The sequence below is a fragment of the Schistocerca nitens genome, chromosome 8, assembly GCF_023898315.1.
Source record: "Schistocerca nitens isolate TAMUIC-IGC-003100 chromosome 8, iqSchNite1.1, whole genome shotgun sequence".
NCBI lineage: Eukaryota > Metazoa > Arthropoda > Insecta > Orthoptera > Acrididae > Schistocerca > Schistocerca nitens.
The window spans coordinates 400,960,547-400,979,509 of NC_064621.1; the positions used below are offsets into that span (position 1 = coordinate 400,960,547).

The window sequence follows — 18,963 nt, forward strand, 5'->3', positions numbered from 1 at the left end:
GAGTCACCTGAGTACAAATGACAGCTGCACCAATACAATACCATTTTGTCGCTTGTGTACACGGTACTACTGCCGTCTATATATTGCTATCCAAAGACTTTATCACATCAGTGTAACCTAAATTTAAAATGTAAAATTTCACGGCCGAAAATGACACATTTATTGAAGTTTTCCTGACTATTAAGCGTCGTCGAATCATCTGCTATGTAACGCATAGCGCCCTAGCTCGTGAGGTTGGAAGATCTGCCAGACCAGGATCAAACCTGTGCGGCGAATTTCCGACGGTGGCTTGTGCACGGGGCAGTCTGAAGGTGTTAGGCGGTTTCCCGCTCACCTTTAAGCCTCGGACGAGACGCGCCCTCGCGGCTGGCCAGACGGCGACTCGCGCCTCCGCTGGCCTCACCCCCCCAACCCGCTACACAGCTACGTTCGATTCCCCCGCGCACTGTGCGTGAACCTTGCGCCATCAGCTCCGCCCCACGCCGCCCTCCCACCACTTGGCCGCCAGTCAGCCCCCCCCCCCCTGCCGTCGCGCCTTTGCGGCCACCCTCCCCCGCGCCTGGCGCCCTGGCGGTTTTTTCCCCCTTCGCCTCTCTTTTCCTCCAGTTCCTCCCTTCCTCCGCCTATCTGCCCAATATAACGCGCGCGTAAACCACCCTCTGTGCGTCGTTCCTGCACCCCCTCCCTCCCTCCGCCGCCGCACCACCCTCGCGACCACCACCCCTTTCTCTCTCGCGCGCGCCGGCCTCGCCTTCTCGAGGTGGCCACGGCGGTCGACGAGCCTGTGTGGTAAAAATTTCCCCAGTGCGCCCAGAGACGCGACGCCGGCCGGCAGGGCATCAGCCGCTTCGCGCCCTCCTCCGCCCGCCAGCAAGCAGTCGGGAAGGCGCTATCAGAGAGTGCGCTTGCGTGTGTCTGTGTCCCTCCGCCCCTTCCCGGGCCGCGGTGTGTGCGTGCGCGTAAAAAGTGCGTGGTCGCAGCGGGCGAGCGCCGGGCCAGCCGCGCCGGCAGTCGCGACCCACCGTCCGTCCACACGCGTCTCGCTTCTCCTCCGCCGCTGCCGAAGACGGCGCTGCAGACGCCGACCAAAACACGAACTCGCAGGGGCGTGACATGAGCTTCGCGGGCCGCCTCGCTCACAGCTGCGCCGGCTTTGCGTCTCCGTGACTTTCCAGGTACGTAACTGGCACCCCGTTCGCTACAGTGCATTATTATCAGCAGCTGTTTTCATCGCCGCTACGACCAGTGATTCACTTCAGTTCTCGTGCCTGTGGTATACCGTCATAACAGCTACTTCCCGTGGTGACGAGGCGAACAAATAAACGGTGCCAAAATTCACACTTTCGGTATTGTGTACAACATGCATCTTTCTACTCCATTGCGTTTCAGTAACTTCGCAAGTACGTGCCTGGCAATTCGTTCCCTTCAGTGCATTATACCCAACAGCTCTTTCGGTTTTTATGGCTGTGGTGCATGCAAAAAAAAATTATGTGATCGGAGTAATCCTTACTAAACTGAGGATTAGGACGTTTTTCCGTCGACCCCTTCAGTCAAAACACCATCGACATTATACACCATACGTCAAACTATGGAATGGGGTATGACGACTATACGAAAATGTAGGCAACTGCTTCGTCCCGCTGTGGCGACTATGCCGTATTCCCCCGTGTGTGCGTTCTGTGTAAATCTTTCTGCTCGGTTACATCTCGTTGAATGGACTTCTACAAACAGCTGCATATCCGCCAGTGGTTGCACAAGTGTTTTTGTGTTGTGATCGTCAGTCCGAAGACTGTTTTGACACAACTCTCGATGCTAGCTTTTCTTGTGCAAGCCTCTTCATTTCTTGGTAACCATTGCAACCATATACTTTAACCTAATTGCTGTGGTCAGGCCTTCGTATCCCCTTGCAGTTGTTACCTCCCCCCCCCCCCCCCCCCACACACACACACACATTTTTTCTCTTTATTACCAAATTTACGATTCCTTGATGTGTCAGAAAGTAAAGATGACAGGCGACACTCGAAGTCTACAGAAGAAAGTTTTAATCCACAAGAGTGTTTAGAGTTATTAGCCTCGGGCATGGATGTGTGTGATGTCCTTAGGTTAGTTAGGTTTAAGTAGTTCTAAGTTCTAGGGGACTTATGGCCTCAGCAGTTGAGTCCCATAGTGCTCAGAGCCATTTTTGAGTTATTAGAAGTTTTGCATTCGAAGATAAGAACATAATAGAATAGGAAGAAGCAGTTTATAGGGCAGACAGAGCTTTCAGCTCTACGTAGGGAACTGCCTGTCACCAGTCTGTGGTGCATGCAAAAACATAAATTATTATGTGATCAGAGTAAACCTTACTAAACTGAAGATTAGGACGTTTTTTCGTCGACCCCATCAGTCAAAACACCATCGACGTTATACACCATGCGTCAAACTATGGAATTAGAATATTAGATATGACGACAATACGAAAATGTAGGAGTTACGTGGCACTGTTGCACACTTTTGGTTGTCCCAGGAAACAGTTACAGTATGTGTGACGAACAGCGAAAATGAAAGACCTTCTGTTTTGCCTTCCCTGTGTTTTCAGTGCAGTGAAGCCACCAAAAACAACAGTAATTTAATTATTGCGCTAGAGAAGTGATATTTTATTACACACAAAGTACAGTGAATATCTACGATGACAACTCCACAATTTTCGTGGATTCCAAATGTACATTTTTCTTTTATCAGTTAAAGGCTCTGTTTTTTAATGTGCTAGAAAGTAATGTCGTTTACGAATACAGGGTAAAACTAACTGATAACTTACTTGTGTACGAAAATGTGCTTTCCTCGTTTACAATAATAAAGCTAAAACTCATATGTGTTGTATACGCGTTTTTCATCTGTTGGCCATCATTTAATTTAGTTTGTGCTTTAAGCCAATTACACTAAAGCGGCGGAACAAATAGGTAGCCTCCAAAAGTCGAAGTTTTGTCGTTTGCAGATAGCTTCCAAATTGCTGTACTTTTCAACATATTTCCTAAGAACTTTACAGTGCGTATGTACTCGGTTGAAGTCAAAACATAGTAACTAAGCAAAAAATTGCACATTACCTTTTCACGCAAAAAAACAGGTAATATTTTGCGCCGTGTTCACTGATATTTCGTGTAACGTACTAAGAAATTTGTCTTCAGCAAACACATTGTTGCCTTTCCCCCTCCTCTCCAGTGTTGCCTCAAACGTAGTTAACAAATAAGTTTTAACAGACCGTTCCCATATGGCGTATATTTGTGGCTGAAACTACTGTGTTCGCAAGATGCAAGTCGTGTGATTATTTTGTGCGACGGTGCGTCGGCCATATGTGTCACGCAAACAAAGAATCGGCTCTGCGACTCCACACGGACAAATTGCGCGTAATTTAGTAACCGTACTGCGACGTTTGCTCTGTTGCATCTACGTGGCAGCCGACAGCGAGCACTGCTGCCTACACCGCTGTACCACAATCCATCCCCACTCCTTTCGTACGACCCGCCCCATTTTCAGGACCGCAGTCGTAGTTAGTAGTTGCGAACGTGCGGTAAAGATGGCAGCACTGCCGCCGCGAGAGGGTAACTAGTGAAGGTTGTTGACCAGCCTGCAGAAGAGAAGGGAAGGCAGGAGTGATTAGGTTGGGCTGGTCGGTTTACAGCAGCCGACGTGGGAAGGTAAGGAAAATCAGCACTCTTCAGTGTGTAGTTGACAAAACCCGCCCAACTGCTCTTACTCGACTGTCAGGTGTATCTGCTTTGCGCCTTTGATGTGATTGTTAACGTTGTTCTGCAGAGAAACGATTCCGCGAAGGCAAAAATACTCGGTTCGAAGTGCTCACGTCGTCTGCGAAGACAAGTGGGAGGGTCCAATCGCGGCCGCGACAACGGTGACGTTTCTGCGAAGGGGAATACCCGTGCGAAGCGGGATTCGCACTCGCCATTTCGCGTGTGCCAATCAGCGACGGCGTCGCAGAAATCGCGAAACGGCGGCGGAGTGGCGCTGCTGTTCGGGCGGTGGCGCTGTCTTACAACAGTGCTTCTGCGTGCCCACACCGCCATTTCAAATGCGAAGTTACTAAATGATGAAACACGCCGCAACTGCAATCGTGTGTAGAAGGGTTAATATTGCTTACGGAACGGTGCTCATTTATGCATTCTATCACCTTGCAAGCAGCGCTTACCCATGTCGGTGACAAACCTCGAGAAGGAAACTGAAGCCTACACTTTCTACTTTGTGTGATGTTTTCGCTACAGTTAAGAGCTATGGCGTAGCTCAAATACGTCGTAGTTTTAGGTATGATTCTTGGAATCGTTTAATTTCACTTGACGCGTAATTTTTTCTAAGCAGTTCGTCGTCTCTTCTAAGTTTACCAAGTGTACGCCACGTCTGTTTAAAGTGTTTGCGCTGCTACCTCTTTTCCTACGCAGGTGCGAGAAAACTGTCAGACAGCTATGTAAACAGAACCCAAGCGAACAGTTTATTGCAACATTACCTAATTTTTCGGGAACTGTAGTGCGACATCTTTTCCTGCAAGGCCAAGTTAGTTCTTTCTCGTTGCGGTTATCTTGATATATAATCATTTCAGAGATCAAGTTATTTATTTGATTTTTCTAAATTTTGATGCAGAAAGATAATACTAGACGTCAATTCCATGTTTCACACAATTTGAAAAGGATGTCCACACGCATAGCAGCCTACTGGAAGTCTGAATTAATGTTCCTGAAAGAGAGAGAGAAAGAGACGCGTTCCAAACACAGTCGGTTTTAGAGCCCCTTTTATTATCAAAATGTGTGGAGTACAGAGGAGAGCATAACAGCGTTAGTGGATTCAGATTATTTTCTTCAGACCTGTCAATCACTCAACGACACTGTATTATGAAGAGTGATGTGATCGAATACTCTAATATTGGCCGAATTCAGCATATTCTGAACAAGTTATAGATTACAATTTTTTTTCGTAGTTCGTTAGGACACACAAGCTTAAGAAAGTTTGTTGCATGGTCTTTTTGTGCTTGGTAGCAGACCTATTTGAAACTCGCCCTCGTTTATATAATTTCGGAAGATTAATCGCAATTTGTTACTGTCCCTTTTTCACGAAAGGCATGTGAGTGAGACGATCGAAATAATAATTTGTGAAATGTAACTTCGTAAGTTTGAGAACAGTCACCCTGGTCCTAACGTTCTGACATTGTTTACACGTCATTGATTAGATACTCATTGTAGCCGATTTTTCTAACAAATTTTACAATATGAATTTAATTCATGACATTTATAATCTTATTGCTGGAACAAGCAGTTTTGTTATGTGGTGCAGCCTTTTCCCAAGTCACACTCTGTATCTTGTAACATACATCACCATGATTAATTAATATGGTCTTCACTTTTCCTTTAGTAACAGTTTAGTGAATGGTGCTGCTTTGTTGGACAGATGTGGTATGAATTTAATTCTGTCAGTTTTTATCACTTGTGATGTTTCTGAAAGTTTAATACTGAAATAAAAATTCTATTATATGTGTACTGAAGAAGAAATAAACAAAGTGCTTTCACCTCTATTAATTATTTTCATTTAATCTTATTATTCTTGTTAAAAAAATTTGGTGCAATCTCGTGGTCCCCTCCCTCAACACCAGTGATTGCCAGCCTTTTTGAGACCATTACCCCTCAGTGCAGTCAGATAATGTAGACAAAACTTTTGTGACGAAGAATTTTCTTCAAAGACTTTTCTTTTTAAAATGACAGAAGATAAATAATATTTAGTTTTTGCAAGTGTTTTGTTAAACAATAAGCTACTAAGTCAATGAGGCAACTGGTGTTGCTTGTTCCTAATAATTTTTTTATAGAATTATGAAGCAATTTTCTGTGTGTCAAAAGTACTACCTCAGCACCTTCTCAGAAAAGGAAACTAGTTGTAAAGTGCTTCCTGTGCACCACACGTGCCTTGCCACCCATGCCCCGCGCCTCCATTTAAAATCAACAAGTTAAAATGTGTGCACTGTATGTATTTTATGTAAATCACTTGATTGATGAACTCTTTACTTCTGAACAGATGGAAATTAGAGGATTTGAGTGTGTCAGTGCTTTGTGTGCAACCATTGTAACTGACATTAATAATAATAATAATAATAATAATATTGTGCCAATTATACAGCAGTGTAGTAGCCATTACATAGTTCTGTTGTGTTGCATTGTCAATTAGTTCATTTACCTGTTGCAAAGTGAGTAATGAAGCAATTTCTTGTACTTTGCGGGAACTAGCTACAACTCAGAAAAGGCATTTTCATGAGGTTTTTAAGCATATTTGACATATATGTGAGGAAAACATCATACATGTATTCTTTTCACAAGCTGAGCACCGTCGCCTCATTGTGTGTGTGTGTGTGTGTGTGTGTGTGTGTGTGTGTAGGTGTAATTTTTCGTAACTTACGTAATCAGTACTAACATCTTATGAAATAGTGATGAAATTAATGATCATTTAACAATACTTTGTGTTTCCGTTACAAAACTAATCAGACCTTCATTTTGCCCCTCAAAATATAATTTTATCCCTCAGTGGTAATTACTGCCAGATTGGAAACTACTGCTCTGCACTGTCATTGTTGCATACCCACTACATTCAATGTTATTTATGACACAGGTAATACATTCCAATACATATTGCACCAACTTTCCAGTCATTTGGTAAAAGTGTGTTAAGTGCTTCTTTCATCTGTTCCAGTGCTTAATTTTGAGTGTAATGTTTTCTGTTACTGGGGTTTCCAGTTGCCACCTTCATTGTAGAGTTCTCCTAATTAGTTGTGACCAGTCTTTCTCTCCCATACATTTATTTTTGATTATTGTTGTTATTGAAAGCCTTCTTCAGCTGTAAAAGTCTGCCACTTTTCTATCACATTACCATAGTAAAAGAATTATGTCCATGGTTCTTTCCTCAGGAGTTATGTTCACTTCATTCTTAATCAATGTACCTATACTTTGTTGCTTTTGTCTTTGCATACCCTAAAATAAACCACCCAGTCCATGAAATAGATGGTATATTTTTGATAGGCAGCATAGTTTCTAATGTAAATTCAGCACCTCTCTCATATTTAGCTGTGGGACAAAGTCTTTCACTAGAGGAAGAAACACACACATTCTCACACAGAACTCACACACACTGTCATCTCCAGGTGTTGTCAGTGGGGCCATAGCACCTGGAGATGACAGTGGTCATTGTGGAAATACCATTGAACCACCTGGTTTTAAATGTGCCTGTCTGCTGTTGAACAGCTTGGTTCTCAAGATCAAAAGAATGATAATGGCTAAAAATTCGCAAAGTCGTACTATATATATGCTCATGCCTTATCCCACTGTTAGATCTTGCTTACTGCAGCTTTATAATTTGTTTGTCTTAATGTAAGAAAAGTTAATTGATAAAGTTTCTTATGTGGATGATAGGTGTTTTCAGTTCCTGAGTGGCAATAATGAGAAATCAACCATACCTGATAATAATTGTATCAGCTTTTTATAAGTTGCTGTAATTTACATATGAGAAAAAGATTGTTACAGTATTCTGAGTACAATAAATTGTATAACATGTTATGTAGCTACAGGTTCTTTTTAATTTTGTTAATTTTTCAAAATGACTCCTCAGTTATGTTTAAGTCTGATAGTAATGCTAGGGTTGTACATTGATAGCAACAACAAAGAACACACTTCAAATGATACAACAAACTATCACTGTTTCCATATACTTCGCTACACATACTCCAAAAGAGAGGTATGAAACTGTATTTGCACACTTTTATGAACAATGAAAGCAAATATATTGTTTACTACACATGATTTAACTATCATTGTTTTTTATATCTTCTAATGTATTACCATTTTGTTAATTTATTCGATACTTGGATTCAGACCAAATGCAAAAAAGAGGAACGAGTGGATAAAATATGATATAGCTTTATGCCACAACAAGACAACTTTTACGAGGGCATGCTGAAAAGTACTGCCTCTTAAATTTTCATTGTGTTCTCAGTATTGGTTGAGGTATTACATATCATTCATATTTACTCGGTTGACTTTCCTGCTTCGCTGATGCAAGCCACAGACCTCTGCCGGTAGAAGGCACTGAATTGTAACATGATGGTGTGTAGTGTAACTGTCAGTGCCTGAGAAGCCCTCCGAAAGCTGAAAGCATTAATTTGAAGAGTTCGTCCACTCGTGGAGCACTCTCTCATTCGTCCTGACACTGCGAGACCACACGAGCACTGCGACATCTGCAACACTTCGACACCTAGGATTCACTGTCAGCAATCATCCTCCATATGTTCCTGGCTTGACCCCATAAGATTGTAATCTGTTTCCAAAACGTACAGAACACTCCAGAGGACTTCACTTTGATAGTGATGAAGCACTGAAAGCAGCAGTGAGGTTGTGGCTCCATCAACAAAGTCAAACATTCTACAGTGACGGTATCAGCAAATTTGTCTCTCATTGGGAGAAATGTTTATCAGGGAGATTATATTGAGAAATAAATATGTAGACTTCAAGAACACGGTGATGTAAAATGTTAAAGTTTGTGTTATTTAAAAATCTTTAAAAGTTTTCACATAAAAAATTTGGAGACTTAAGTTTCAACATACCATCGTACTAAAAAAAAAAAAAAGTTAGCAGAAACTCAATAACAGTATCACACTACAAGAAGTATGGCAAGAATTGTGAATTAGTGATTGTAAAAGTCAAAATTAGCATATATTTCATACACGTGATAGTGGAGGAAACAGCAGTTCAGACAAATCAAGTATGCCATCTAAACCACTGGCTTTCATGAAAACACAGTTCCAAAAGAAGCTGCAAAAAACACAAAAGCCATTAAAATTACCATTTCTTTTCAGATTGTAGTGGTGTATGAAGTAAAGTATTACAATTATAGGCAGATTTACTTTATTATTTTTATTTTACTATCTTTAAGACCTAATTGATTAGATGTATTGTATTATAGAATGGAGTATGCTACAGGGATAACATTGTAAATCACTGGAGCCAAGCAATTAACATTCTGCTTCTTGTGCGCCTTTGATCCACATTGACATAGTATCAGCATTGTTATTAACAGGTTTGGCATGATTAATTTAACAAGTGACCAGATGCCCCACCACCTGGTTATCTCCTGGGGTGAAACATTTGTATCTGAACTGTCTGCATGCGATGTTATTCATGTGAAAGTGAGCCAAAATTTTCCAAATGTTTGTGAATCATTTAACTGGGGCAAGACTTGAGTAAGAGTGCAGTATTCACCTGAGATGTGGAGAACCACATAAAAGCCACATCCAAGCTGCCCAGCACACAGACTCTCATTGTTAATCCCCCAGGAGGGTTCAATCCAGGGCCAGTGCCTCCCTGTTCAGGAAGCGACACTTTTAACACACACACACACACACACACACACACACACACACACACACACACACAGCTTTCTGAGTGGATTGAGCAGTTAACATCCGAATATTGAATATTGACTCCTCTCCTTCCTGCCATGTTATTTTCAAAAATATTGTAGAGCTCCTTTACACAAAATTTCTTTTCATATCCTGCACAAGTGAGTTAAAAAACACACAGTGCTGGTATTCTGTGATGTGATGTTGTAAAAGTAAAATATATTTCTTCGTGAGAGGGGGTGGGGATGTAACCCTAGATTCATAAAGAAGGATCTTAGATAAACATTACCTCAGTGCTTGGTTATCGCTTTTCATATTTCACATTTGTGTTTTTCTTAACGTCAGGAAACAAGACAGCAGAAGTAGTTTTCCCTGTCAGTGACACAAATATCCTAAGTAAGGGGCCAAACTCCAAAATGTTGTATAGATCTGAAACGGTAATGACCCACGTATACGGGTGCTTTGTGGCAAATGTTCTAACCCTTTTAGCATTCAAAAACAATTCTTGACCATGATAATCTATAGATTCCTGAAATAAGAATTAATCAGTAAAAACTAATTATACCTTGCATACAAAATTACCCACTATCTGAAAGTACAACAATATCTAGGAATCGTGTTGAGCAGCTAACCAAGCCATAACTTAAGTGTTTTCCTTAAGGAACTGTTCTATACAATGTATAATTGTTCTCCTGATTAATAATTTGGGACACACTACTGTCCTATGGAATAATGCTATAGAAATGTCATAAGAACTGCCAAAGGTATTATGTTGAAGAAATGAAATGTGGCAGTGATCTTTAGAGGTCTTTTCATACCATTTAGGATTTGCAGCCTGACAAGTGCATAAAATGACTGGTCACATTCCTGTTAGTATGACAGCACCCTTTTGGAAACTAAATTGTGACATCAAACAATGGAAAACCCAGAATGGAATGTAACAATATTATGAGGAGAGAGTTGCTACTCGCCATATAGTGGAGATGCTGAGTCACATATAGACACAACAAAAAGACTCTGTATTTGGTATCATGTCTATGGACGTCACAAACATTTTTAACGCAAGACTTGATTACTCCAAGAATGTGAAATAAAAAATTTTAATGTGCTACTATTTATTCACGCCTATTTTCTTCCCCTTCCTGCTCATAACTTATAGTCAAGTGAAAATATACATCTCCGACCTTACCTTTTAAGACTTAACTGGAGCCGCGCAGGATTAGCCGAGTGGTCTAAGGCGCTGCACTCGTGGACTGTGCGGCTGGTCCCGGTGGAGGTTTGAGTCCTCCCTCGGGCATGGGTGTGTGTGTGTGTGTGTTTGTTCTTAGGATAATTTAGGTTAAGTAGTGTGTAAGCTTAGGGAATGATGACCTTAGTAGTTAAGTCCCATAAGAATTCACACACATTTGAACATTTTTGAACTTAACCGGATATTTGAGCCACATGATACTTGCTAAGAGCAAAAGTTATAGTAAAAGTGAATATCTGACTTGTAATTCCCTCTGATGCTTCTTCTTGGAAATATACTAAACTGACACTGGTTACTCACAGTATCTTTGTCATTTACATATTGAACAAAAACAACAAAACCTTAATATGACAAGTGCACTTTTGATACACCACAAAATGTTATCAGTGAAAGGGAATATTAAATCATCTCTACCAATGATGTGTCCTGATTACATTAGCCATAATGCTGACTGTGTGTAAATTATTCATCTCATCAGTGCATAGATACAAAGTATAGAAAAGAATCTACTGTGTGGAAGAATAGCATAAGACAAATTGGCTGGGGATTTCTGTAAGATCCATGACACACCAGTGTATCCTGGCATCCTGTGCTGTTTTTTACTATTGTTACATACCACAAATGCTATCATATGCAACACTTAGACAAAATGAGATGGATATCATGTTTAAAAATGCTGCTCCTGTAGGATGTATTTTCTTATGAAGAACACTGAATGAAATGTACAATCTGAATTGCCTTCTTCCAACTAAGAAGCTTGCTTAATATTCTGTGATGCTTCGGGCAGTCATGTGGTGCTTTTCAGTGGGTACTGTGATCACACTGAGAAGTAAATTGACTAGTGACCATGTTTATTCTGTGGCACAGCCTTTGTTAGTAGTAAGAGGTTGTATCTGACAAGATGCAACTTCCCACTCTCAGCAGCTGGAAATGTCAAAGATTTGTTTGATGACCATGAAACTCATGCAGTATGTATGCTTTCCTGTTTATAAGAGTTACAAAAATAATGGATTGTTATTACATACATGGGTGAATAGCACAAGTCTCTTGCAAGAAACAATGATTAATTCTGCAGTAGACTTAAGATTCATACATAATGGAACAGGAAATGCATGCATGTTTTGTAACACTAGGCTAGCATAATTAGTGACTATTACAAGGTAATGCAGATGTTGTCTGTCTAGATGTCAGGAAGAAGCATATACTCTGTTTCTAGAAACATGCTGGATGCCCCAAAACTTCAGCAGAGGATTTAAGCTGTGACAGAGTTTGGTGAGATGTCTTAATGTGGCTAATGTTGAAAAGTCATACAGGTTACAATTTTTCAAACATAAGATTCTGTGTGTCCAAATAAGACTACTATATCACTGGAAAATTGATTCACTGATTAATTTTGGTATTAAAAAAATGCCACATTTGTAATTTTATCATTCAATTTAATTTTACATTGACAGTTATATCAAATTTTTCTTATTTTGTTGAATAGAACTGTTTGAAAAGTTTATTTTACCTATAAAACATAAATTTCAGGAGATTTAAAATGATCTCAAAAATTTTAACTTTTTTGCAAATTAAGGGGGGAAGTAGATAAAAATAAAGACTTAATAAGTCCATAGCTTAGGGAAACTCCGTAAGGGCAACAGGATGATTGTCTTGTAAACAAAATTATTGTATTTTATCTTTCCAGCCTTGGGCTCACAAATAGTGTCATGACTGTTTCAACTTATTAGTCAGCCAATACAGAACTGTGCTCAGTGGTTGCAAGGAAACACTTCACACCCTCCTAGAAGAAGGCACTAGATGTTATCCACAAAACTACCATTGGGTATCACTGACATCTATCTGTGGCAGAGTCCTGTAGTACAAAGGGTAGTCAATTGAAAATGATACAGATGGAAAACAAGTAAACCGTTTCTTTTAAAAGTAATTGTCTTAACTGTTAGTAAATTTATCCCACTGTGAGACAAGATGGTCAATGCCTTCATAGAAAAATGTTTGTAGTTGCCTAGAGAAACCTGACTGTGCCCACATGCAAAGCAAATAGATATCCACAAATGTCATTCTTCAGGGCTCCAAAAATATGAAAATCGTAGGGGAAGAGATCAGGACTGTACGGAGGACGCCTATGTGTTGCCAGGTTTGTTTAGAGTACACTGCAGAAGATTCGCTGGGAAGCTCTCACACATCCTCCATACAACTGTGATCCCTCCACATCCGTTTTCCATATTTTTGGAGCCCTGAAGAAAGACATTAGTGGCCGTGACTTACTTTGAATGAAAAGGTGCATTGCCTGGATACAATATGGTTCTGCGGGCAACTGCAAACATATTTCCGTGAAGGCACTGACCATCTTGGTTCACATTGGGATAAATTTATTAAGTTATGACAATTACTTCTGAAATAGAAAAAATTAAATAAACTTTGTTATCTGTCTCATTTTCATTTGACTGCCTCTTATATATCCTGCACTCAAACACAATGAAGTAACTTAAACAGAATGATGTCCTCCATGCCAACTAGCATGGATTCTAAAAACACTGATAGTGCAAAATCTGACTCAAACTTTCTCACATGGCAGCCTAAAAACTGTGGATCTGGGCAATCCAGTGGATGACTTCTGAAAAGCATTTGGCTCTGTACCTTACCATTACTTAATAATGGAAATAACATTGTATATCAAATGAAATCTGCTACTGGATTAATAATATAATGTGCAAGGGGCATCCAATAAGCTATGCAACACATTTTTTTCTTGGCCAGTTTAGGTTGAAAAAATGTGGAATTTGTTGTGGAACTACATGGAATATTTCCACTTCATTCTGCCACACCACCTCTCCACCGAAGAAAAAGTTCAAAGCTGCACCCTCAGCTGGTAAAGTCATTGTGATGGTCGTCAGGGACTCTGAAGGGGTTGTACTGTTTGATGTTGTCCCTCGTGGTGCACCAATCAAATCTGAAGTGTATTGTGCTAACCTCAGGAAACTGAAGAAAAAACTTCATTGTGTTTGTCAGCAAAAAAATTCAAACAAACTTCTCCTCTTCCATGACAATTCAAGGCCTCACATGAGTCTGTGCATCTGAGAGAAGCTCACAAAACTTCATTGGACTTTTCTTTCTCGTGCACCCTATAGCTTTGACTTTTGTCTGTTTGTCCCAGTGAAGGATGCACTCCACAGAAAGCAATACATGGATGTTAAGGAGGTTACGGAGGCAGCAAGACATTGGCTCTGGCATCAACCAGCAGAGTGGTACCATGTGGGCATACAGCCCCTCCTACTAAGGTGGCATAAGGCCATTGCATTGAATGGAGATTATGTTAAGCTTAGGGGTTTGGAGCCAAAAGATTGGGCAATAATATGGTGTATTGGAATCCTCAATAAAACCAACCTGACTTCAGAAAAAAAGTGTTGCATTAATTATTGAATGCCCTTCATGTAAACAATCTAGACATCAACCTGAAAAATTGCGCAAATATGTAGTCAGATTGACAACTTGCTTAAAATCAGAAATGTAAAACTTTTCCCTTCAAAAAATGCAGAAACATGGTATCCTCTGACTGCAGTATCAATGAGTGACAATTGGAATCAATCAGCTAATCCAAATATCTATTGTAATAACTTCCTCTGACTAGTTTCAAAGAGTTAAAATTGGAATCAATTAGCCAATGCAAATTGCTAGGTGTAAAAACTTGGGTGACATGAAACTGAATGATCACGTAGACTCAATCAATGTAAAGCAGGTGACAGTTTTGTTCACTGGATAAATGTAGGCAGTCTATGAAAAGAGATTTCTCACTAAACACTGATGTCACCTATCTTCAGATAGGGCTAATAGGGGATATATATATATATATATATATATATATATATATATATATATATATAGAGGGAGAGAGGGAAACATTCCACGTAGGAAAAATATATCTAAAAACAAAGATGATGTGACTTACCAAATGAAAGTGCTGGCAGGTCGACATACACACAAAATTCAAGCTTTCGCAACAAACTGTTGCCTCATCAGGAAAGAGGGAAGGAGAGGGAAAGACGAAAGGATGTGGGTTTTAAGGGAGAGGGTAAGGAGTCATTCCAATCCCGGGAGCGGAAAGACTTACCTTAGGGGGAAAAAAGGACGGGTATACACTCGCACGCACGCACGCACGCACACACGCACACGCACGCACACACACGCACATATCCATCCACACATATACAGACACAAGCAGACATATTTAGAGACAAAGAGTTTGGGCAGAGATGTCAGTCGAGGCAGAAGTGCAGAGGCAAAGATGATGATGAATGACAGGTGAGGTGTGAGTGGCGGCAACTTGAAATTAGCGGAGATTGAGGCCTGGTGGATAATGGGAAGAGAGAATATATTGAAGAGCAAGTTCCCATCTCCGGAGTTCGGATAGGTTGGTGTTAGTGGGAAGTATCCAGATAACCCGGACAGTGTAACACTGTGCCAAGATGTGCACCAAGGCATGTTTAGCCACAGGGTGATCCTCATTACCAACAAACACTGTCTGCCTGACCTGCCTACACTGTGACGCATTCTATGTGGGAATGACCAGCAACAAACTGTCCATTCGCATGAATGGACACAGGCAGACAGTGTTTGTTGGTAATGAGGATCACCCTGTGGCTAAACATGCCTTGGTGCACGGCCAGCACATCTTGGCACAGTGTTACACCGTCCGGGTTATCTGGATACTTCCCACTAACACCAACCTATCCGAACTCCGGAGATGGGAACTTGCTCTTCAATATATCCTCTCTTCCCGTTATCCACCAGGCCTCAATCTCCGCTAATTTCAAGTTGCCGCCACTCACACCTCACCTGTCATTCAACATCTTTGCCTCTGCACTTCTGCCTCGACTGACATCTCTGCCCAAACTCTTTGTCTCTAAATATGTCTGCTTGTGTCTGTATATGTGTGGATGGATATGTGTGTGTGTGCGCGCGAGTGTATACCCGTCCTTTTTTCCCCCTAAGGTAAGTCTTTCCGCTCCCGGGATTGGAATGACTCCTTACCCTCTCCCTTAAAACCCACATCCTTTCGTCTTTCCCTCTCCTTCCCTCTTTCCTGATGAGGCAACAGTTTGTTGCGAAAGCTTGAATTTTGTGTGTACGTTTGTGTTTGTTTGTGTGTCTGTCGTCCTGCCAGCACTTTCATATAAAAGGAAGGCACGAATGGACGCAGGTCGAGATGACAGCTCACGATAAGTGGGAAGTCCAGGTTCAGGTCCCAGTTTGGCACAAATTTCCATGACGCAAATAGCTGACATCAAAGCATAGTTGCAGAACGTGAATCATTTTTGTAATCATTTCAGAATGTCACGAAAACACTGAAAAATGTGAACCAGCAGAAATCGACTTGCCATGAGTTTCAAGAACCAGTAGTAGGTGAGGAATTTAGAAGTATACTACAGCCCCCTGCATATCATTCCCATAGAAACTGTGAAAATAAAATTACCCTAATTGCAGTGCGCACAGAGCAGTGAAGTAGTCATTCTTCCTGTGCCCTGTAAGTAAATGGAATGAGATGAAACTATAATATGTGGAAAGGAAGGAAGTGTCCTCTGTTACACACTTGATAGTGGGTTGCAGAGCACAGATGTAAATTAGATCAGGTGATTGGAATACATTATATAGTAAGTTGTCAAAAGGGTGTGTACAGTGCTGTAGGTGTACTGTTGACAACTTAGTATGTAACATGTTCGGGTCATCTGATGTCATCTATCTAAGTGAAACATGTTAAGACACCACTTGTGGCACCCAAGGCTGGAAAGAATTTTGTTTTACTTAATAATCAGTATACAAGAGATAGAAGACACAGTATGTCTTATCCACAGAAGAAAAAACAAAATTTCCTGACACGAGACCTTTTGATTACATAAACTGATTTGTAATGATCTAGTTGTGTGAACGTCACTGAGATTACACCCTCTGAAGGGTACATTACCAAAATTAAGAGACTGATACTCAAATAGTACACCATTTTAATGTGGATAGAAAATAATAATATTTAAAAAAAAAAATAGGTGGATTGTGTAACATGGTGTTATAGAACCTTATTCAGCCACAGACTAAGTTAAATTCTTTTACTTCTTTTTGCATCAAATCTGTAAGTGCTATTTACGTTCTTTAACTTGTGGACATTCAGCTGAATTATCCCAGGATTTATCCCTTTTATGTACAAGAAGGAATATTTTTCAAAAACCTTTTTTGCTTCTTACTTCCTACTGAGATTTTATGAAGAGTTCAAAGTGTGATCTAAAGTTATTGCCAGGGACATATTTATTTCATATCATAAATTAGTCTTGGTTTTATATTCAAAAATAGTATCTCAGATTTGGGAATGTTGGAACTGAGACATGCTCTTTTCATTTGGGTATGCCCCATTCAGAAATGTTTCAAAAATTCAACTCTTGTCATACAACGTGTAAAAACAATACAGCAAGAATAATTATGTGCTCAATCTGAAGATAACAAAAAATTAAATTGTTTTCTTCCACCCATAATTATTTGCTGTGCTAAGTAAATTGCTGTGCTTCCAATTTGCCACCTCTTTTTCTCTCTTGACCATGTACAGAGAAACTGATTCTCTCTCTCTCTCTCTCTCTCTCTCTCTCTCTCTCTCTCTTAAAAAATAAAAGCTTTCTCAGTGGCTACTTAGGAATGTAAAACTGATTGTGAAGAAGTGTTACAAGAAATTTCAAAGTGTAAATCATAATAATGAAGACAGGCAACCACTGACTTGTAGCTGATTCATGTTGATGCATAGAAACAAATAACAGCACAGAGACTACTGGCGGCTTCACTTTTTCTCACATACATACACCCAAACACACCTGCATCATGTGTTTGTGAATGTTTGCTCAGGCTGAGAGGTGAGTGATTGGCTTACCCCATTTTTATTTATTGAATGTGAGGAAAGTTTTAATTAATTGATTCTTTCCAGCTTTGTAGATGACACTTGATAAACACAAAAAACAATGAAAAAATATGTGTGTACTTGAATAAACACCTTGATTCAACAGAAAACACATTGAAAACCAGGTGTTTGAAAACTGCATTTTCCTCTTGAATCTCGTAAACATTATAAGACACATTTCCACCATAAATGAAATAATGACGTGGTTTAATTTGATATGCTGAATCTTGACTATTATAATGTAATTAAACAAGCTGGACAGTGAAAAATGCAGTTGGCTTGAACTGATCATGAATGATTTTGATACCTGCAGGGTCATCTGTTTAAGCTATGGAGATCTTGTCATTTGGTAGCTTGGAGGGCAGATGCATCCAGGCAATTCTTCTGGGATATATCCATCAATTTGTGATAAGTTTGGCACAAGATCTGATATCATGACCATGTTGTTGTTATTATTGTGGTCTTCAGTCCTGAGACTGGTTTGATGCAGCTGTCCATGCTACTCTATCCTGTGCAAGCTTCTTCATCTCCCAGTACTTACTGCAATCTACGTCCTTCTGAATCTGCTTAGTGTATTCATCTCTTGGTCTCCCTCTATGATTTTTACCCTCCACACTGCCCTCCAATGCTAAATTTGTGATCCCTTGGTGCCTCAGAACATGTCCTTCTTCTTGTCAAGTTGTGCCACAAACTCCTCTTCTCCCCAATTCTATTCAATACCTCCTCATTAGTTATGTGATCTACCCATCTAATCTTCAGCATTCTTCATAGCAGCATATAAAATGGAAAAATTCTTCATTTCTGTTGCTTCTGTTCAGCAGTGAAGAAACTACCCTATGATTCATGTATGAACCAAGGTCACTCGCACTCAAAATATGAAGCTGAAATACTTTCTACTGTCATCTAACTTCTTAATCAGTTGCCATCATCAGCCTTTCTTTCTCATACAACAGTTCATCCTTTTAAAGCATGTGATACTTTTTCTGCCACCATTTATACTGCTACATGCATGTGATTGAAATGTAAGCTTATTGTTTTTATTAGGTTGTGTTTTCTTTATGGTATTTCTGTTATCCTAATAACAGTGACATTGGTGTCATTGTGTGTTTATCATTATTTTCATTTTTCACAACAGAGATAATACTGTTTGCTAAGTCTGCTTCAGGTTGCTTGCAGCTTCCTGGGGCTTGATGACTTAAGTGCTTTCACCATTTTGTACTTCTGATATTGATGGTTCAGAATTGTGCTATTTCTTGTATTTCACTGTATTTTTTACATCCTGGGATTTTAGACAAAACACTCTTTAAAGTTCTGTGGTATTGATATCAGGTCACCATTAATGATGGTGCTGACATCAGTTTCTGCATT

At 40.2% G+C, this 18,963-nt stretch overlaps 1 protein-coding gene across 1 annotated transcript in view; it reads left to right on the top strand.

The window, feature by feature from the left end:
• Positions 1 to 3,562: 3,562 nt before the first annotated feature.
• Positions 3,563 to 18,963, top strand: part of LOC126199586 (uncharacterized) — a 51,077-nt gene continuing 35,676 nt past the window's right edge. The window contains exon 1 of the mRNA XM_049936511.1: positions 3,563 to 3,674. The gene's annotated coding sequence lies outside the window, so the exon portion shown is untranslated. The remainder of the gene's footprint in view (positions 3,675 to 18,963) is intronic.